At 34.4% G+C, this 13,434-nt stretch overlaps 1 protein-coding gene across 1 annotated transcript in view; it reads left to right on the top strand.

The window, feature by feature from the left end:
* MDGA2 (MAM domain containing glycosylphosphatidylinositol anchor 2) overlaps nt 1-13,434 on the top strand; it is a 1,032,115-nt gene that overhangs the window by 771,144 nt on the left and 247,537 nt on the right. The gene's annotated exons all lie outside the window — the stretch shown is intronic.

A 13,434-nucleotide genomic window follows, 5' to 3' on the forward strand; every position in this document is an offset into this window, starting at 1 on the left:
ACTTAAGAGTATTCAAATATAAGATAGAGGAAATGTATTTTCCACCAACAAAAACTGATGATAAAAATGTTGAAGTTGTAATCAGATATATTTTTTAAAAAAAACTTACGATAGAATCTCTTCACTGTGAGAATGATTAAATATAAAAATATACTGCAGTGAAATTTCTTCTTCTGGGGTTGAAAATGAAAACATGTTATCAATTTTCTCTCAATTAAATGCACATCTGTACATGAGCAAGACTACAGGGCTTTGTACGGGAGGACACAGTAGCCTCACTGTTAGGATGTGTGAGCCTTGTGATCTGTGAACAGCAGTCAGTATGTGCCTGGGGAGCTCCAAAGTCACTTTATTGGATTTCCCAGCTTGTTAACTAGTTTGCCTTGTAAGATTTTTCTTATATAATCTTAGGGTCAATAATATTTAATGAAAAGAGAGCACAAATGTAGTCAGCAGACACTCTGTTCTGAGGAAGTTTAAATAGCTGACTTTCCTTTTCCAGTCAGGCAGCTTCCTGACTCCTGTATGTTAACAGATTGACCTGTGATCTTGTGTGTTCTCATGATTTCAAATTGCACTGGATTGATTTTACTCCTTGAGGAAGAGACTTCCATACTTCAAGTTGACCAAATGTGCTTACTTTTCACCATTCTGCATTATTTCTAAGGGTTATTCTATATTTGTGTGTGTGTGTGTGTGTGTGTGTGTTTTGGTTTTTTTTTTTGTATTTTTCTTAAGTTGGAAACGGGGAGGCAGTCAGACAGACTCCCCCATGCGCCCGACCGGGATCCACCCGGCATGCCCACCAGGGGGTGATGGTCTGCCCCTCTGGGGCGTCGCTCTGTTGCATCCAGAGCCATTCTAGCGCCTGAGGCAGAGGCCACAGAGCCATCCCCAGCGCCCGGGCCATCTTTGCTCCAATGGAGCCTTGTTGCGGGAGGGGAAGAGAGAGACAGAGAGGAAGGAGAGGGGGAGGGGTGGAGAAGCAGATGGGCACTTCTCCTGTGTGCCCTGGCCGGGAATCAAACCTGGAACTCCTGCACGCCAGGCCGACGCTCTACCGCTGAGCCAACCGGCCAGGGCAGGGTTATTCTATTTTTAATCACCACTATTAAGGTAAAAGGTGGTCAGAGTAATGGAAGATATATTTTGGACATATGTCTTCACAATAGGGAGCACAAAATGGAGAGAAGAAAAGAGCAGTATATAATCACTCACAAGCATTCACTTCTAAATATATTAGTCATATTGCTTATTTGAAACTGACAAAGTAGATGTAAATGACAAAATAGAGAAGATAATCAACAGTGATTCATGAAATTTTCAAAAATCTAAAAAGGAAAATGACAATCATAAAGCAAAAAATACTCAAGCAATGCCTCTTAGTAATAAGAGTTTACTTGCAACAATTAAAATTTAATTGTGATCATTTTGTCTGGTTACTAAAGGTAACAATATTTTAGATAGAATAGATATATTAAGTCCTCCTCCCAAATCCTCTCATCTTCTACCCTGCCCACCACAGACAGACTCTTGTCACTGCCTGTCTCTGCTAGAGTGACACCTCCACCAGGTTGGGGCCTGTGCTCTATTGTTCATTGTAAGCTCAGCACCAGGTGCAGCACACGGCACTTAGTAGGTACTTAATAATTAATTACTAACTAAAGAGTTGAACTTTGTGCACATAGCCTTCCTCTTAAGTTTTTTTTCCTTCTTCTGTTACCTCTCTGGATAAGCATGTGATGTGCCTCCTCCTGCTTTTATTGTATAAGGTCATTCAGTAGACCAATTAAAACTATGATGCATGTGTTCTCACTACTGATAGTAGGGCTGGCTCCATAACTTATGCTGTCCAGTGAAAAGAAAAGTGGGAGCCTTATTCAGTACTTGTTATGGCAACAGTTCTCATGATGGCAACAAATGAGCATTAAAACAAGCACAGGACCCTTCCAAGAGTGTCTGACAGGTGGCTTGCTCATGAGGCTGGCCTGCACAGGGGATGGCATTTTGATAGAGAGGCTTGGAGAAGATGATGTTTAAAAGAAAGGATGAGTTACTGAAGGTGATGACATTCTTTTTTTCTTTTTGATTATTTGTTTTATTGATTTGAGAAAAAGAAAGAGAGAGAGCACAAGAAAAACAGGAACATCAACCTGTTCCTGCGTGGACCCTGACCGAGAATTGAACCGGCAAACTCTGACTTCAGGATGATGCTTTAACCGACTGAGCTATCCAGCCAGGCATGACATTCTATTTTTATGCCAAAATTGGCTTTGGTGTTTCATTTTTCTTATAGTAGAGTAAAATACCAAAGCACAGTGTAAAGATCTATAGATCTGAGATTATCTGATCAATGAGTATAAATAAAAATTATTTTTACTCCACATAATAGAAGACTATTTCAAGTATCATTGAAATGTATGAAATATAGAGATATTTGGGGGATAAAGTTTAAACAGTGAGAATGAACAAGCATAAAGAAAAATCTTGGACTATATTAATTCTCAGTTATATAGGATTCAGAAAAATATTCCCACATTTTGGGCAATTGAAGTAAAAGAAAAGGGCACTACTGTTAAGACATAAATACCTGGGGACTTCTTAAATTTTGGCTGTTGCTGGTTATATTATTACTACTTTAGAGAACATAGAGTTGACAAGTGATCAGACATTTTCTTATGTGTTAACATATTTTTATGTTAAATGTAAACTATTTTGGAGAAACAGTTTAAACATTAAAAATGTTATGAACTTTTTTCTATATAAAAATCTTACATTGAATCATAATTGTTACTATGTTTTAAGAGACATATATAAAACATACTAAACTAAGGAAGAGGTACCTAAAGGCACTTCTGCCTAATACAATTTGAAAACTATTTTTTTAAGTGACAGAGACATATCTAGGTATTTTTTGAGGACTTTTAAAATTGAAATATAAAATATATCAGGAAGGTCAATCCTAGTTTGCATAATTGCTAGCATATTTAAAATATAGTGGTTTGACTTTAGAAAAACTTTGAAGAAAGAGCCTAATTGAAATTTGGAAATTGCCTCATGCATTTGGTTGAATAATAAAACTATGATATTTGTGATGCTAGATTATGTCTTCACATTGATTCAACATTAGTAACATTTTTTGCCTCTTAAATCTGTAAACATGCAAACCATTTATTGTCAACACTTATTGCCTTATCATTTTAGAATTTATATTTCTTGTAAATTATTTTATTGTGTTAATGAACTGTATATATCTGGCTCTATGTCATATGATGACAGACAAATGGGCCTTGTCCATAAGGAGCAGAGTTTGTCAGATATCTTAGTTGTCAGAGGACTTAGAAATAAGGCCCAGTATATAGTGGGATGGAAGCTGTACTTAAATTTATCAGGCTTTTGTAGGAATTGTGAATGTTTTTGCCAATGTGAGCACAATTAAATCTTTGAGTTAAATCTTAATGCGGGTACCACTAGTGACAGGGGAGAGATGGTACATGAGGCAAAAATACAGGTGAATAAAACTCGCAGGGGTATTATGTGATTCTTTATTTCTTGCTTTTAGTGTAGGATTAATATTAATAATATTAACATAAGCAAGTTATAGTGGCTTATTTTAATTTTATCATTATTATTACCAAAGTTAGATTTTTATCTGTCTAGACTACAGATAACTTAAAAAAACACATTTGTAGTTATTGTAAATTTATCAATTAAAAGTTAATTAAACTGTTGGGTGATGGTTATGCAACACAATTAAATGTCAAAATAACCTGGAGATGTTTTCTCTGAACATATGTACTCTGATTTATTAATGTCACCCCATTAAAATAAAAAAAGTTAATTAAACTGGAATTTTAAATGTTACAATTTAATTTTGTAAAATGAAAATTCTTCACATACTGAATTTTAGCCTAAAATTTTAGCAAAGGACAAAATCAACATTTGAAATATTGTCACTGGTTGTGATCCATTTGCATAAATGTAATTGTTATAGTAAATTTTTAAAATTTTTTTTTAAATTTTTTTTAGAGAGACAGAGAGGAAGTGGGGGGAAGCATCATTTGTTGTTTCACTTAGTTGTACATTCATTGGGTGCTTCCCTGATTTTTAATTTTCAAAAAGCTTGCTGAAAAATATTCCATTGCTTCCTCCAGTGTTTTTTCATGCTAAAGTCCTTGGGTGCTTGTTAGCTTGTATGTGTTTCTTTGTGTGACCTGACAAAGTTGTAGGTTTATGGTAAACTCAGAAGCATCTGCAGTATGTCTAAAAAATGTAAACAGTGAGACTGGTGGTCTGTAGAGTTCTGTGGTGAGACATCTGGTGGGCAGATGTAGCGGAGGACTCATATCAATTTGGTGATATTTTCTTAACTTGTTAGAGTCCACAAACACTTTATATAGCAAAAAATTAAGCAAGATTTGAAAGATTAAGCCAGAAGTCATCAGTATAAAAATAGGTGCACAGAGGTGATCATTTCAGAAAATTAGTTTGAAATTTTGGTTTTGCTGCTGGCTACCTGATTGGTTACTATAATTATGATAGTAAATGCCTATACAAGTATTCAGATCATGAAATAAACTCCTTGTTAATATAGGGCTAAACACAACTAATAAGAATATGTAATAAACAGGAAGGGAAAAGACAAATGATTATATCTTTGTCATTGAATTTACCTTTTCTTTTTTTTTTTTTTTTACAAGGACAGAGAGAAAATCATAGAGAGGAATAGATAGGGACAGACAGACAGGAACAGAGAGAGATGAGAAGCATCAATCACCAGTTTTTCATTGCGACACCTTAGTTGTTTATTGATTGCTTTCTCATATGTGTCTTGACCGCGGGCCTTCAGCGGACCGAGTAGCGACCTTGGGTCCAAGCTGGTGAGCTTTGCTCAAGCCAGATGAGCCCGTGCTCAAGCTGGTGACCTCGGGGTCTTGAACCTGAGTCCTCTGCATCCCAGTCCAACACTCTATCCACTGCACCACTGCCTGTAGCACAGGCCTCTGTCTTTTTATAGCTAAGAAAGAAGAGAAACTCAGGAACTTCTGTTAAAACTGAAGCATTAGAATGACTACAGTGAATGACAGGTCGTTTTCTGTAAGGGGCAGCCATCAGTAAGACTATCCCATGTAAGACTTGACAGTGCTTTGATCAGAGGAAACTTCCATACTGTACAAGTTATGGAATTGGTTCCTGAGTAACTGGACACAGAAAAATTCATTTTCTTCCTTGACTCTAAAATTGTGAGGTTAAGTCCATGACCTCCAAATTAATGATGAAGAATAGAGGTCAGCAATCAATAAAGAGCCAACTAGTCAATATTTTTGGCTTTGTATGCTATGTGGCTTCTGTCACAACTATTCTGCTTTGCTATTATAGTCGGAAAGCTGCCACAAACAAGAAAATGAATGGACCTGGCTGTGTCCAAAAAAAACTTTACCAAAAGATATGTTGGGCCATATTTTGCCCACAGTCCATAGTGTGCTGATCTCTAACCTAGACTTATGAAGCCCTATTAAGAAATAAAATAATGACAAATCTGAACTCTATAGACTTACTGGAAATTTAAGGTAAACCCACGTATAACTATTTGTCTATAAAAACATTCATATATTTTCTGTAGATAGAGGCAAAAATCTCAGTTTTTCTTATTCCTTACTTATTTATATATTTTATGGGGACCCTTATTAAGATGACCATTGTCTGAGAAGGTGATCCAGATTCTAGAAATATACTGCAAGGATTCTTGTGATTACTTTGTAATTGTTAAAGTCCCATTCCTAACATATAAGACTTTCTGCTATTCTCTCTGTTCTGTTTGTGAACTCTTTCATCTATCTTTTATCTTTGTATACAGGGGTGAACAAAAATGCATTTACAATTATAATACAAATAAATAATAATACAAGAATTACCTGTTTAGCATACTCACAACTGTAAACTTACTTTTGCCAACCCTATACATTTGAAATTAAGTGGTTGTGGGGACAAAGGAAACACAACTTAAAAAAAACCCTGAAATACAGTGTGAACTTGAGAGTCTCCTGATTATGCAGTCATTTTCTTCTTTCCTGAATGGCTACTTTTCATACTGGTCTCAGGCAGGACTAGTTTATACAGATTGAATTTCCTCTAAGTTGAAACGTCTCTCAGTTGAGTTCTGTGCATATTGGAAGGAGTATTATGTATCTGTCCTTGAGATGGGCTGAGAAGAAGCACAATGTTTTTTGCAGCGTCTCAATAGGGAGACTGTCCCTTTAAAAACCAGTGAGTTACCTCTTCTATAGCTGTGCCCACTTTCTTTTCATAGGCTTTCTCTTCACCTGCAGTTTTGGGACCCAAACTAAATGTGGCTGTAAGATATCTTAACCATGGTACTTTGAGCCTTAAATTGCTATTATGTTTAGTAAATTCTCCAGACACACTGAACTGCAAAATACTATTTGTATTGACCATGCACACAGAACACTCCTTACAAATTATTGGGCTATACGTACTTGTAGAAATACCTAATTCCTTTCATTTGTTTTTTGAGTAAAAGATCATATTAATTATAGCCTATATGGTTGGTATGATTATATAAATTTATAGTTATGTAGAAATTTACCAGGAATATTTTATGCATAACATTGCCTGTTTGAAAGTAGGTTTTTAGTGTTTAAATTAAATGTTTTTTGTTTTTAAAATTACTTAAGAGTTTACAATTATTTCTTCTGCTCACTTATGTTAGTCTTGCAATGTTCAGTTGCTGATACAGGTTTTCCACAGAGAAGACATGTAAATACAACAATCTGGAAATGTTGGGAGTGGCTTGGGATTCTGTGATTGAATAAGTAATATGGTTTTTATTCATATTGTCTAAAATAAAAGAAATGGCAGAAATATCAACATTTTCTAAAGATCTTTATACTCATACTTGAGTTTGAGAAAATGTCAGTTTACATCAAATAATATGTTTGTATTCTTCTTCTTATTATTATTATCACTTAGCTTCAGGTAGCAGTGATGAAGATTGTGGTTTTTGGAGCTTATGTTTTTTGCTATGTTTTCTTTGATATAAACCATTCAAATAGTCACAATATCATGCTTGAGTGTTTCTAGGGTGAAGATAGTTTCATACAAGTGCCGTATTAGAAGGTGCTAAATGACTGAGAGATAACTTACTAAAATTACACAAAATAAAGATTTGATGGTTCACATGGGAGAAGTTTACAAAGACCTGAACCTTTTGAAGATTTCCTAATGAAGATAGGAAATCCACCACAAGAAATAAACACTGTATTTTACAGTTCACATCACTGGTATTTTTTGCCTTTTATTTGGTATATCTGACCTTTATTTCACAAACTCTCAGCCCTAAAGAAACTGTCCTTTGCAGAGGAATATTGAGGGTTGGAAATGTAAATTCGATAGTCAAGGTTAACTGACAGTGCAAGTAAAAATAACTCCAGGAGTCCTTATATAGCAAAGAGAAATCAGTATAGCTGTCACCCACATCCTGGGATTAATTTATGGAATAGAGTGTACATTCAATTCAAAAAAAGTATTTATTCAACAACCACTACACAAAAGGAGATATAGAAAGAAATAAAAATGTATAGTAGCTAATTCATAATGGATTTTATGTCCCAGTTGGAATACACTTGAAAAACTTTCATAACAGATAAAGTCTAGTATTTGCTCTACAAAGTGTCAGAGTGCTACAGAAGCAAAAAGGATGAAATTATTGAATCTCATTAGCAAATCCTCCACAGAGCAGATGTTATCTGCATAGGATGTAAAGTGAGGATTATATGGTACTCTTTCTTAGAAAACTATGAATGTAGTTACATCTCATTAACGTAATTGAGAATGACCACAGAATTTTCTCAAGGAAACAGTGCGATCAGACTGGTGTTTTGGGGGGCCTGTTCATTGGATGAATGCAGAGTTCCAAATAGAGACAAACAGAGGAAGAATGCTGGAGAAATAGGAGAGTTTCGGAAGTCATTCCAGAGTCTTCACAGTCAATCAATCGGGCAAAGAAAACTTTTCCTCTGTTTTCCCAACAGTGTTGACTACCTTTGTTTGCATTGTCAGGAGGCGTTCAATGAGTCAATTAAAGAAACTATGAGAGAGAAGGCAGAAAAGTTATATTAGGAAGTAATAAGGCAGTGGGGATAAGGAATACTTGGATGGATGTGTCAGGTGAGAAGGGAAAAGGTTTAAAAGGCTTAACTAATAAGAACAGCGTGAGACTCACTCATGAACTTCATCTGATGAGTTAGTTCACTTCTGCATGTTAGATTCCTTATTGCTATACTGCAGCTTTATGCAAGAGTTTGTGGAAATAGAATGAAAAAAACAAATGAAACCTAAGCAACAAAAGAGCCTGCAATTTGGAGTGTGTGTTTGGAGAAGGAAACTATTTACTCAGCTGAAGAGTTTGATAGGAATCAGATGAGGGGCTGAGGTGCCTACACCATCTCTTCCATTAAGGGGTAGTGAAGTTGTTGACAAAGGCTCTCAAGTCGGTTTAAGGGAGTGCCTCACCAACATCAGGCAGCTTAATGTGGGGGAGAGCACTGGATTTGGGTCTATGCCCAAATTTACCACCTTAAGACCTTCGGTCTGTCTGCACCTTAAAACTTTTCATCTATGAGATAAAGGGGTTAGCTGGGTAATTGTTTTCCAAATGCTATTCCAATAGCAACTAGAGATCTTTTTGTTGCTTTCTTTCTTTCTTTTCTGGAATATTCTTAAGGGTAACTGAACTGCTGGGAGAAGGTAAATGATCAGTTGGAAATCAAGAAAAAAGAGCTCCTCGATTTCTGAAGAAAAGGGAGAGTCCCAATGGAAAACTTTCTTATTCAGAGGACCTTTAGAGTTTTCAGTGCCTCTTCATCAGCATGAAGAGGCATGTGTAAGATGATATTTGTCTCTGATACTTTAATACTGACGCATGGATTTTAATAATGTAAGCAAGCTCTTCTTTTCCTTAGAGTAAAAGGGTCATCACTTGATGAGGGCAGGAGAGAAGGTGGGTAGAAAGGAGAAAGAATAAAAGAAAATAGAGAGATTTACAAAAAGTAGCAATTACATTAATTTATTTTCTAAGAGATTATTTAAAGGAGTGAGAGGGGATATTTGAAATGTTTTTAGTTGGCTTGTTAGTACGTGATGTTGTTTTGAGAAGCAGAAATTATACAAATATTTTTTACCACTTATTTTTGGAGACAACATAAATGTAAAGATTGGCTGCATTAAATTGATTCTCTATTTTCTGTAATAGTTCAATAAATATTAATCCTGTTTATATATTAGAATTTTTTCACATAAAATTGAATCTATGAAATTACAGAAATAACATTGGATTTACAATTTTCCTCAAATATTATATCATCTTCAAATATCCAACGCTTTTTTCCCTGAATATTAGAACAAAGTTTCTTTCTTACAACTTATAGATTAACAGTGGTTAATTAGCTATTATCTGATGACTGTGTCAAGTGTGGAGGATTTTTTTCACTTGGTGGAGTTAAACACTTTTTGGAAATCCCAGATTAAATTAGGCTATGTACCGGTCAGTGAGAAATAGGAAAGGATACCCAATTTATGCTCCCTATACCCTTCATACTTTTATAAATGCAAACAATAGGGATATAGGAACTATGTTACTTAAAACAACTGAATATACATTTTTCTAATCTAATGAGAAATGAATAGTGTTAGTTCCATAATTTGCACTTAAAATTATAACTAGCAATAGTTCATTAGAGTTAAAGAAAAACTCATGACAAATATATTAATTTAAATGAAAGATAAATGTCTCCCATCAAATTTATAGTTAACAATGAACTATAAATTAGGATATATTATTTTACACTATAATACCGACACTTATTCTTGATCTTGACTAGAGGAGAAGATAGAGCTGGCAGAAGTGCTATTACCTTTACTACTTATGTAATTATGATAACACTTAAGATTCAAAAATCTGTTCATAGATGACACTACCAATCTACTGTTATCTGCTTAGACACACAGAAATGAATAGAAATAGCCAGGAAGACTAGATTTATAAACCAACAGTTTGAACACCATTTTGCTCTGTGTAGTAGCCAATGCTCTAGAATTCCAGATTTTCTGTCATTAAATAGAACAATTATTATAAGCCTTTAATTTGTTTGTAATTTCTAAGTTTAATCTTACAGTTTGAAATGTCTTAAACCAAAGCTATTTCTTCAAGAGCTATAAAATATAAATTGGAACTACCATTAGTGCAAAACCTGCTTACAGATGAATACATCTTAACATTAAAAAGGCCTTATTAATTTTCATAGACAATTTTTTATCCCTCATTGTGGGATATCAATGAAGTTAAGAAAGAGATTAAGTAAATATAGAAAATCATTACAATTGAGATTTTGATGGCATGATTTGAGATAGTTGTGAATTTTGAATATCTAGTTTTAAATAAAAGATTATTGGACAAATTCCTAAATTCTTACTTTATAAAATATTTTGAAATGATTTATAAAAATCTCAATTATTGACATCATTTTTAAATATTGAGGACACTTAAACCTTACCTTGTATCTTTCATTTTATAGAAAGGAGGATGAGGTCTAATAGCTTAGGTACTTGTCTATTTCCTACAGCCATATCCTGACTTAATCTTGGAATCTCAGATTTCAGTGCCACTATAAAAGTTTGCATCATGCTGTAAAATTCTATGTCATCTTCCATTGAGTGGATATTTCCCTTTACCATCAAGTGATTCTGATATTCAGTTATACCCTTTGATAAGAGCTTTGCCTTAAAAAAATAACTCTAAGGAGGTGTTAAAACATTCTAAAAAGGATTCAGATAACATTGTACTTGAATCATGTGACCACATTGTCTTTAGATGGTGGGTACAACATTCTCTCCTACTCCAAGAACAACACTTCAAAGAGTTATACGAGGTTAGGACCTGTTTGCCTGTTGTATATACCACTCACGAAAATAGGGCAATGCTTTACCCTAATCTAACAAAGGCACATAGCTTGAACCATGTTCAGTTCACCTAAGAAAACCTCTTCCAATATGCTAGATAAAAAAAATCCTCTAATGCATCTCACTATAATACAACTTGTCCTAGTTTCCTAAGCAAAGTGGACCCAAAGTTTGAGTTGTTAAAATGCTATTTAACCACATCTCAGGGGTGTAGTCCTAAATTGCATAATTTAAATATTAATAGTAACCTTACTGTATACATTAAAACTTACAGCACAACAAATATAGATCACATCATCTATGGTGAAGTACTTAAAAAAATAAACTTTTATAGTTACATAACAAAAGCACAAAGGTGCACATAAATTGTAAGCAGGCAACTTAATAGTGAATACACATATGTAACCATACTCAAATTAAGAAACAAAACATTACCATGTGTTGAGACATTTTAAGGTCAATTACTGACCATATAACATAAAACTCCTGTTTACAAAAAGACATAATCTACATTTTTGGATTATTATATTCCTATTGCTGGGCTAAACACTTTACAATGAGTGCTTCATTGCATTCTGAGAACACCATTTGTATAGGTACTTCTGTGATTATTCCCATTTTACAGATGAGAAACTTGAGCTTTAGAAAGCACAAGGAAATTTCCTAGGCCTCACAGTTTCTATGTAGAGAAGTAGAGTTAGACACAGGTGAATTCTGGCAGAAACCAGGTTCTTTATCTAAAACACAAGCTCTCCATAGAATGAGCGCAAGTAATGAGATTTCAGGTTCTGCAGATATACTGTAAGAAATGCAGTTTTGATAGGTGAATCCATCTCAGAAATGGCAAATCATACTGTGTCTCCCTTCTTACCTCCGGAGCCTGGAAAGTTCTGTTGGGTAAATGTCAGCCTGAGGGCAGCTTAAGCTCAGGAGTGAAAACTTTAGGAAAGGGGACATGACAATGATTTGCAGGGAAGGGAAGAACTGGGAACCAGATTCCTCTCAACTACCTTACAGGGAAATAAATCAGAATTTCCCAAATTTTAGAGATATTCTACCAGTAAAAAATGACTATACAATTGTAGAATGAGAAGCATATCATTGTACTTAAAAAAGTTTCTGTGCACAAAGTGAAATAAACTGGTAATTTAAATATGTAAAGTAACAATGATAAAATGGCAAGCAGTTCAAATGTCTGCCTCTAAAATGCATTTGATGTGAATTACAGTCCAGTATAAATGAAACAAGTAGTTCACTTTTACCAAGTCTATATAAATAATAACTGTAAACAAAATATATTTAGTTGATATTTAAACAGAAATATTCTTGCTTAGGAATAAAATGCAATGTAAAACTATATAAATAATATAGTACCAAACTCTATTCACAGTCCTCAGAATAAGTTATGTATCATTCCAATCAATGACATTATATTATATGAGTTTTATGTGGTTTTAAAATTTGGCCCATATTTTTATTGTAGCATTCTATACTTCTGCAGACTGGCAGAATGGATTATAAAATGCAGTCACACATTAGTAGAATATTTGTTAATAAAGTCTTCATGTATTAGAAGAAAACCCTCCCCTTTTCAAATTTATGTTATCTACTAACAAATCTGTTAATTAAATCTCATTTGCTCTAAAGAACATGTGCCCCTAATCAGTTGTTGGAGCATATTTTTCACTGGTTGTTTCATTTTGCTCTTGACAAAGCATGAAAGAGCCAGCTTCATTTTATGTCAAAATCTTTATTAAAATAGTGATAGTGTCTGTTACCACAGCATAAAGCATAATCAGTGGTGTAGTTAGGAATTTGTAAACTACAGGCATTGTTCACTGTGATCACTTACAAGAGGACTAACAATGTCACATGGATTCTACAAGGAGACAAATGGCTTTTTTATTATAGAGGTAAATTGATTTTTTAGCTATTTAGCATTGAAAAGTTGACCGCTGTGACCACATTTGCTCTAGAACGGGTTGGGAACCAATGGCTCGCAAGCCAGATGTGGCTCTTTTGATGGTTGCATCTGGCTTGCAGACAAATCTTTAATAAAAAAAATAATAATGTTAAATATATAAAACATTCTCTTGTATTACAATCCATTCATTTTCTACCGCTCATATTCATGGTTGCGGGTGGCTAGAACCCATCACAGCTGTCCTCTGGGACAACACCAAATTTTTATTGGATAATGCATAATGTACCTGGGTCGTTGTATGGCTCTTATGGAATTACATTTTAAAATATGTGGCATTCATGGCTCTCTCAACCAAAAAGTTTCCTGACCCCTGCTCTAGAAAGTAAAATAAATTGTGGATCTCCTTAAAGCATTTTTCTTTTGCTATACTTATATAATGTATTTTATATATTATTTATAGCTTATCCTTCTTTTAGTTTAGAATTCCTTTACCCACTGGAAAGCAAGCACATAATTAACTTGATCAGACAGCT

Source organism: Saccopteryx bilineata, chromosome 4 (genome assembly GCF_036850765.1).
Source record: "Saccopteryx bilineata isolate mSacBil1 chromosome 4, mSacBil1_pri_phased_curated, whole genome shotgun sequence".
NCBI classification, from domain to species: Eukaryota; Metazoa; Chordata; class Mammalia; order Chiroptera; family Emballonuridae; genus Saccopteryx; species Saccopteryx bilineata.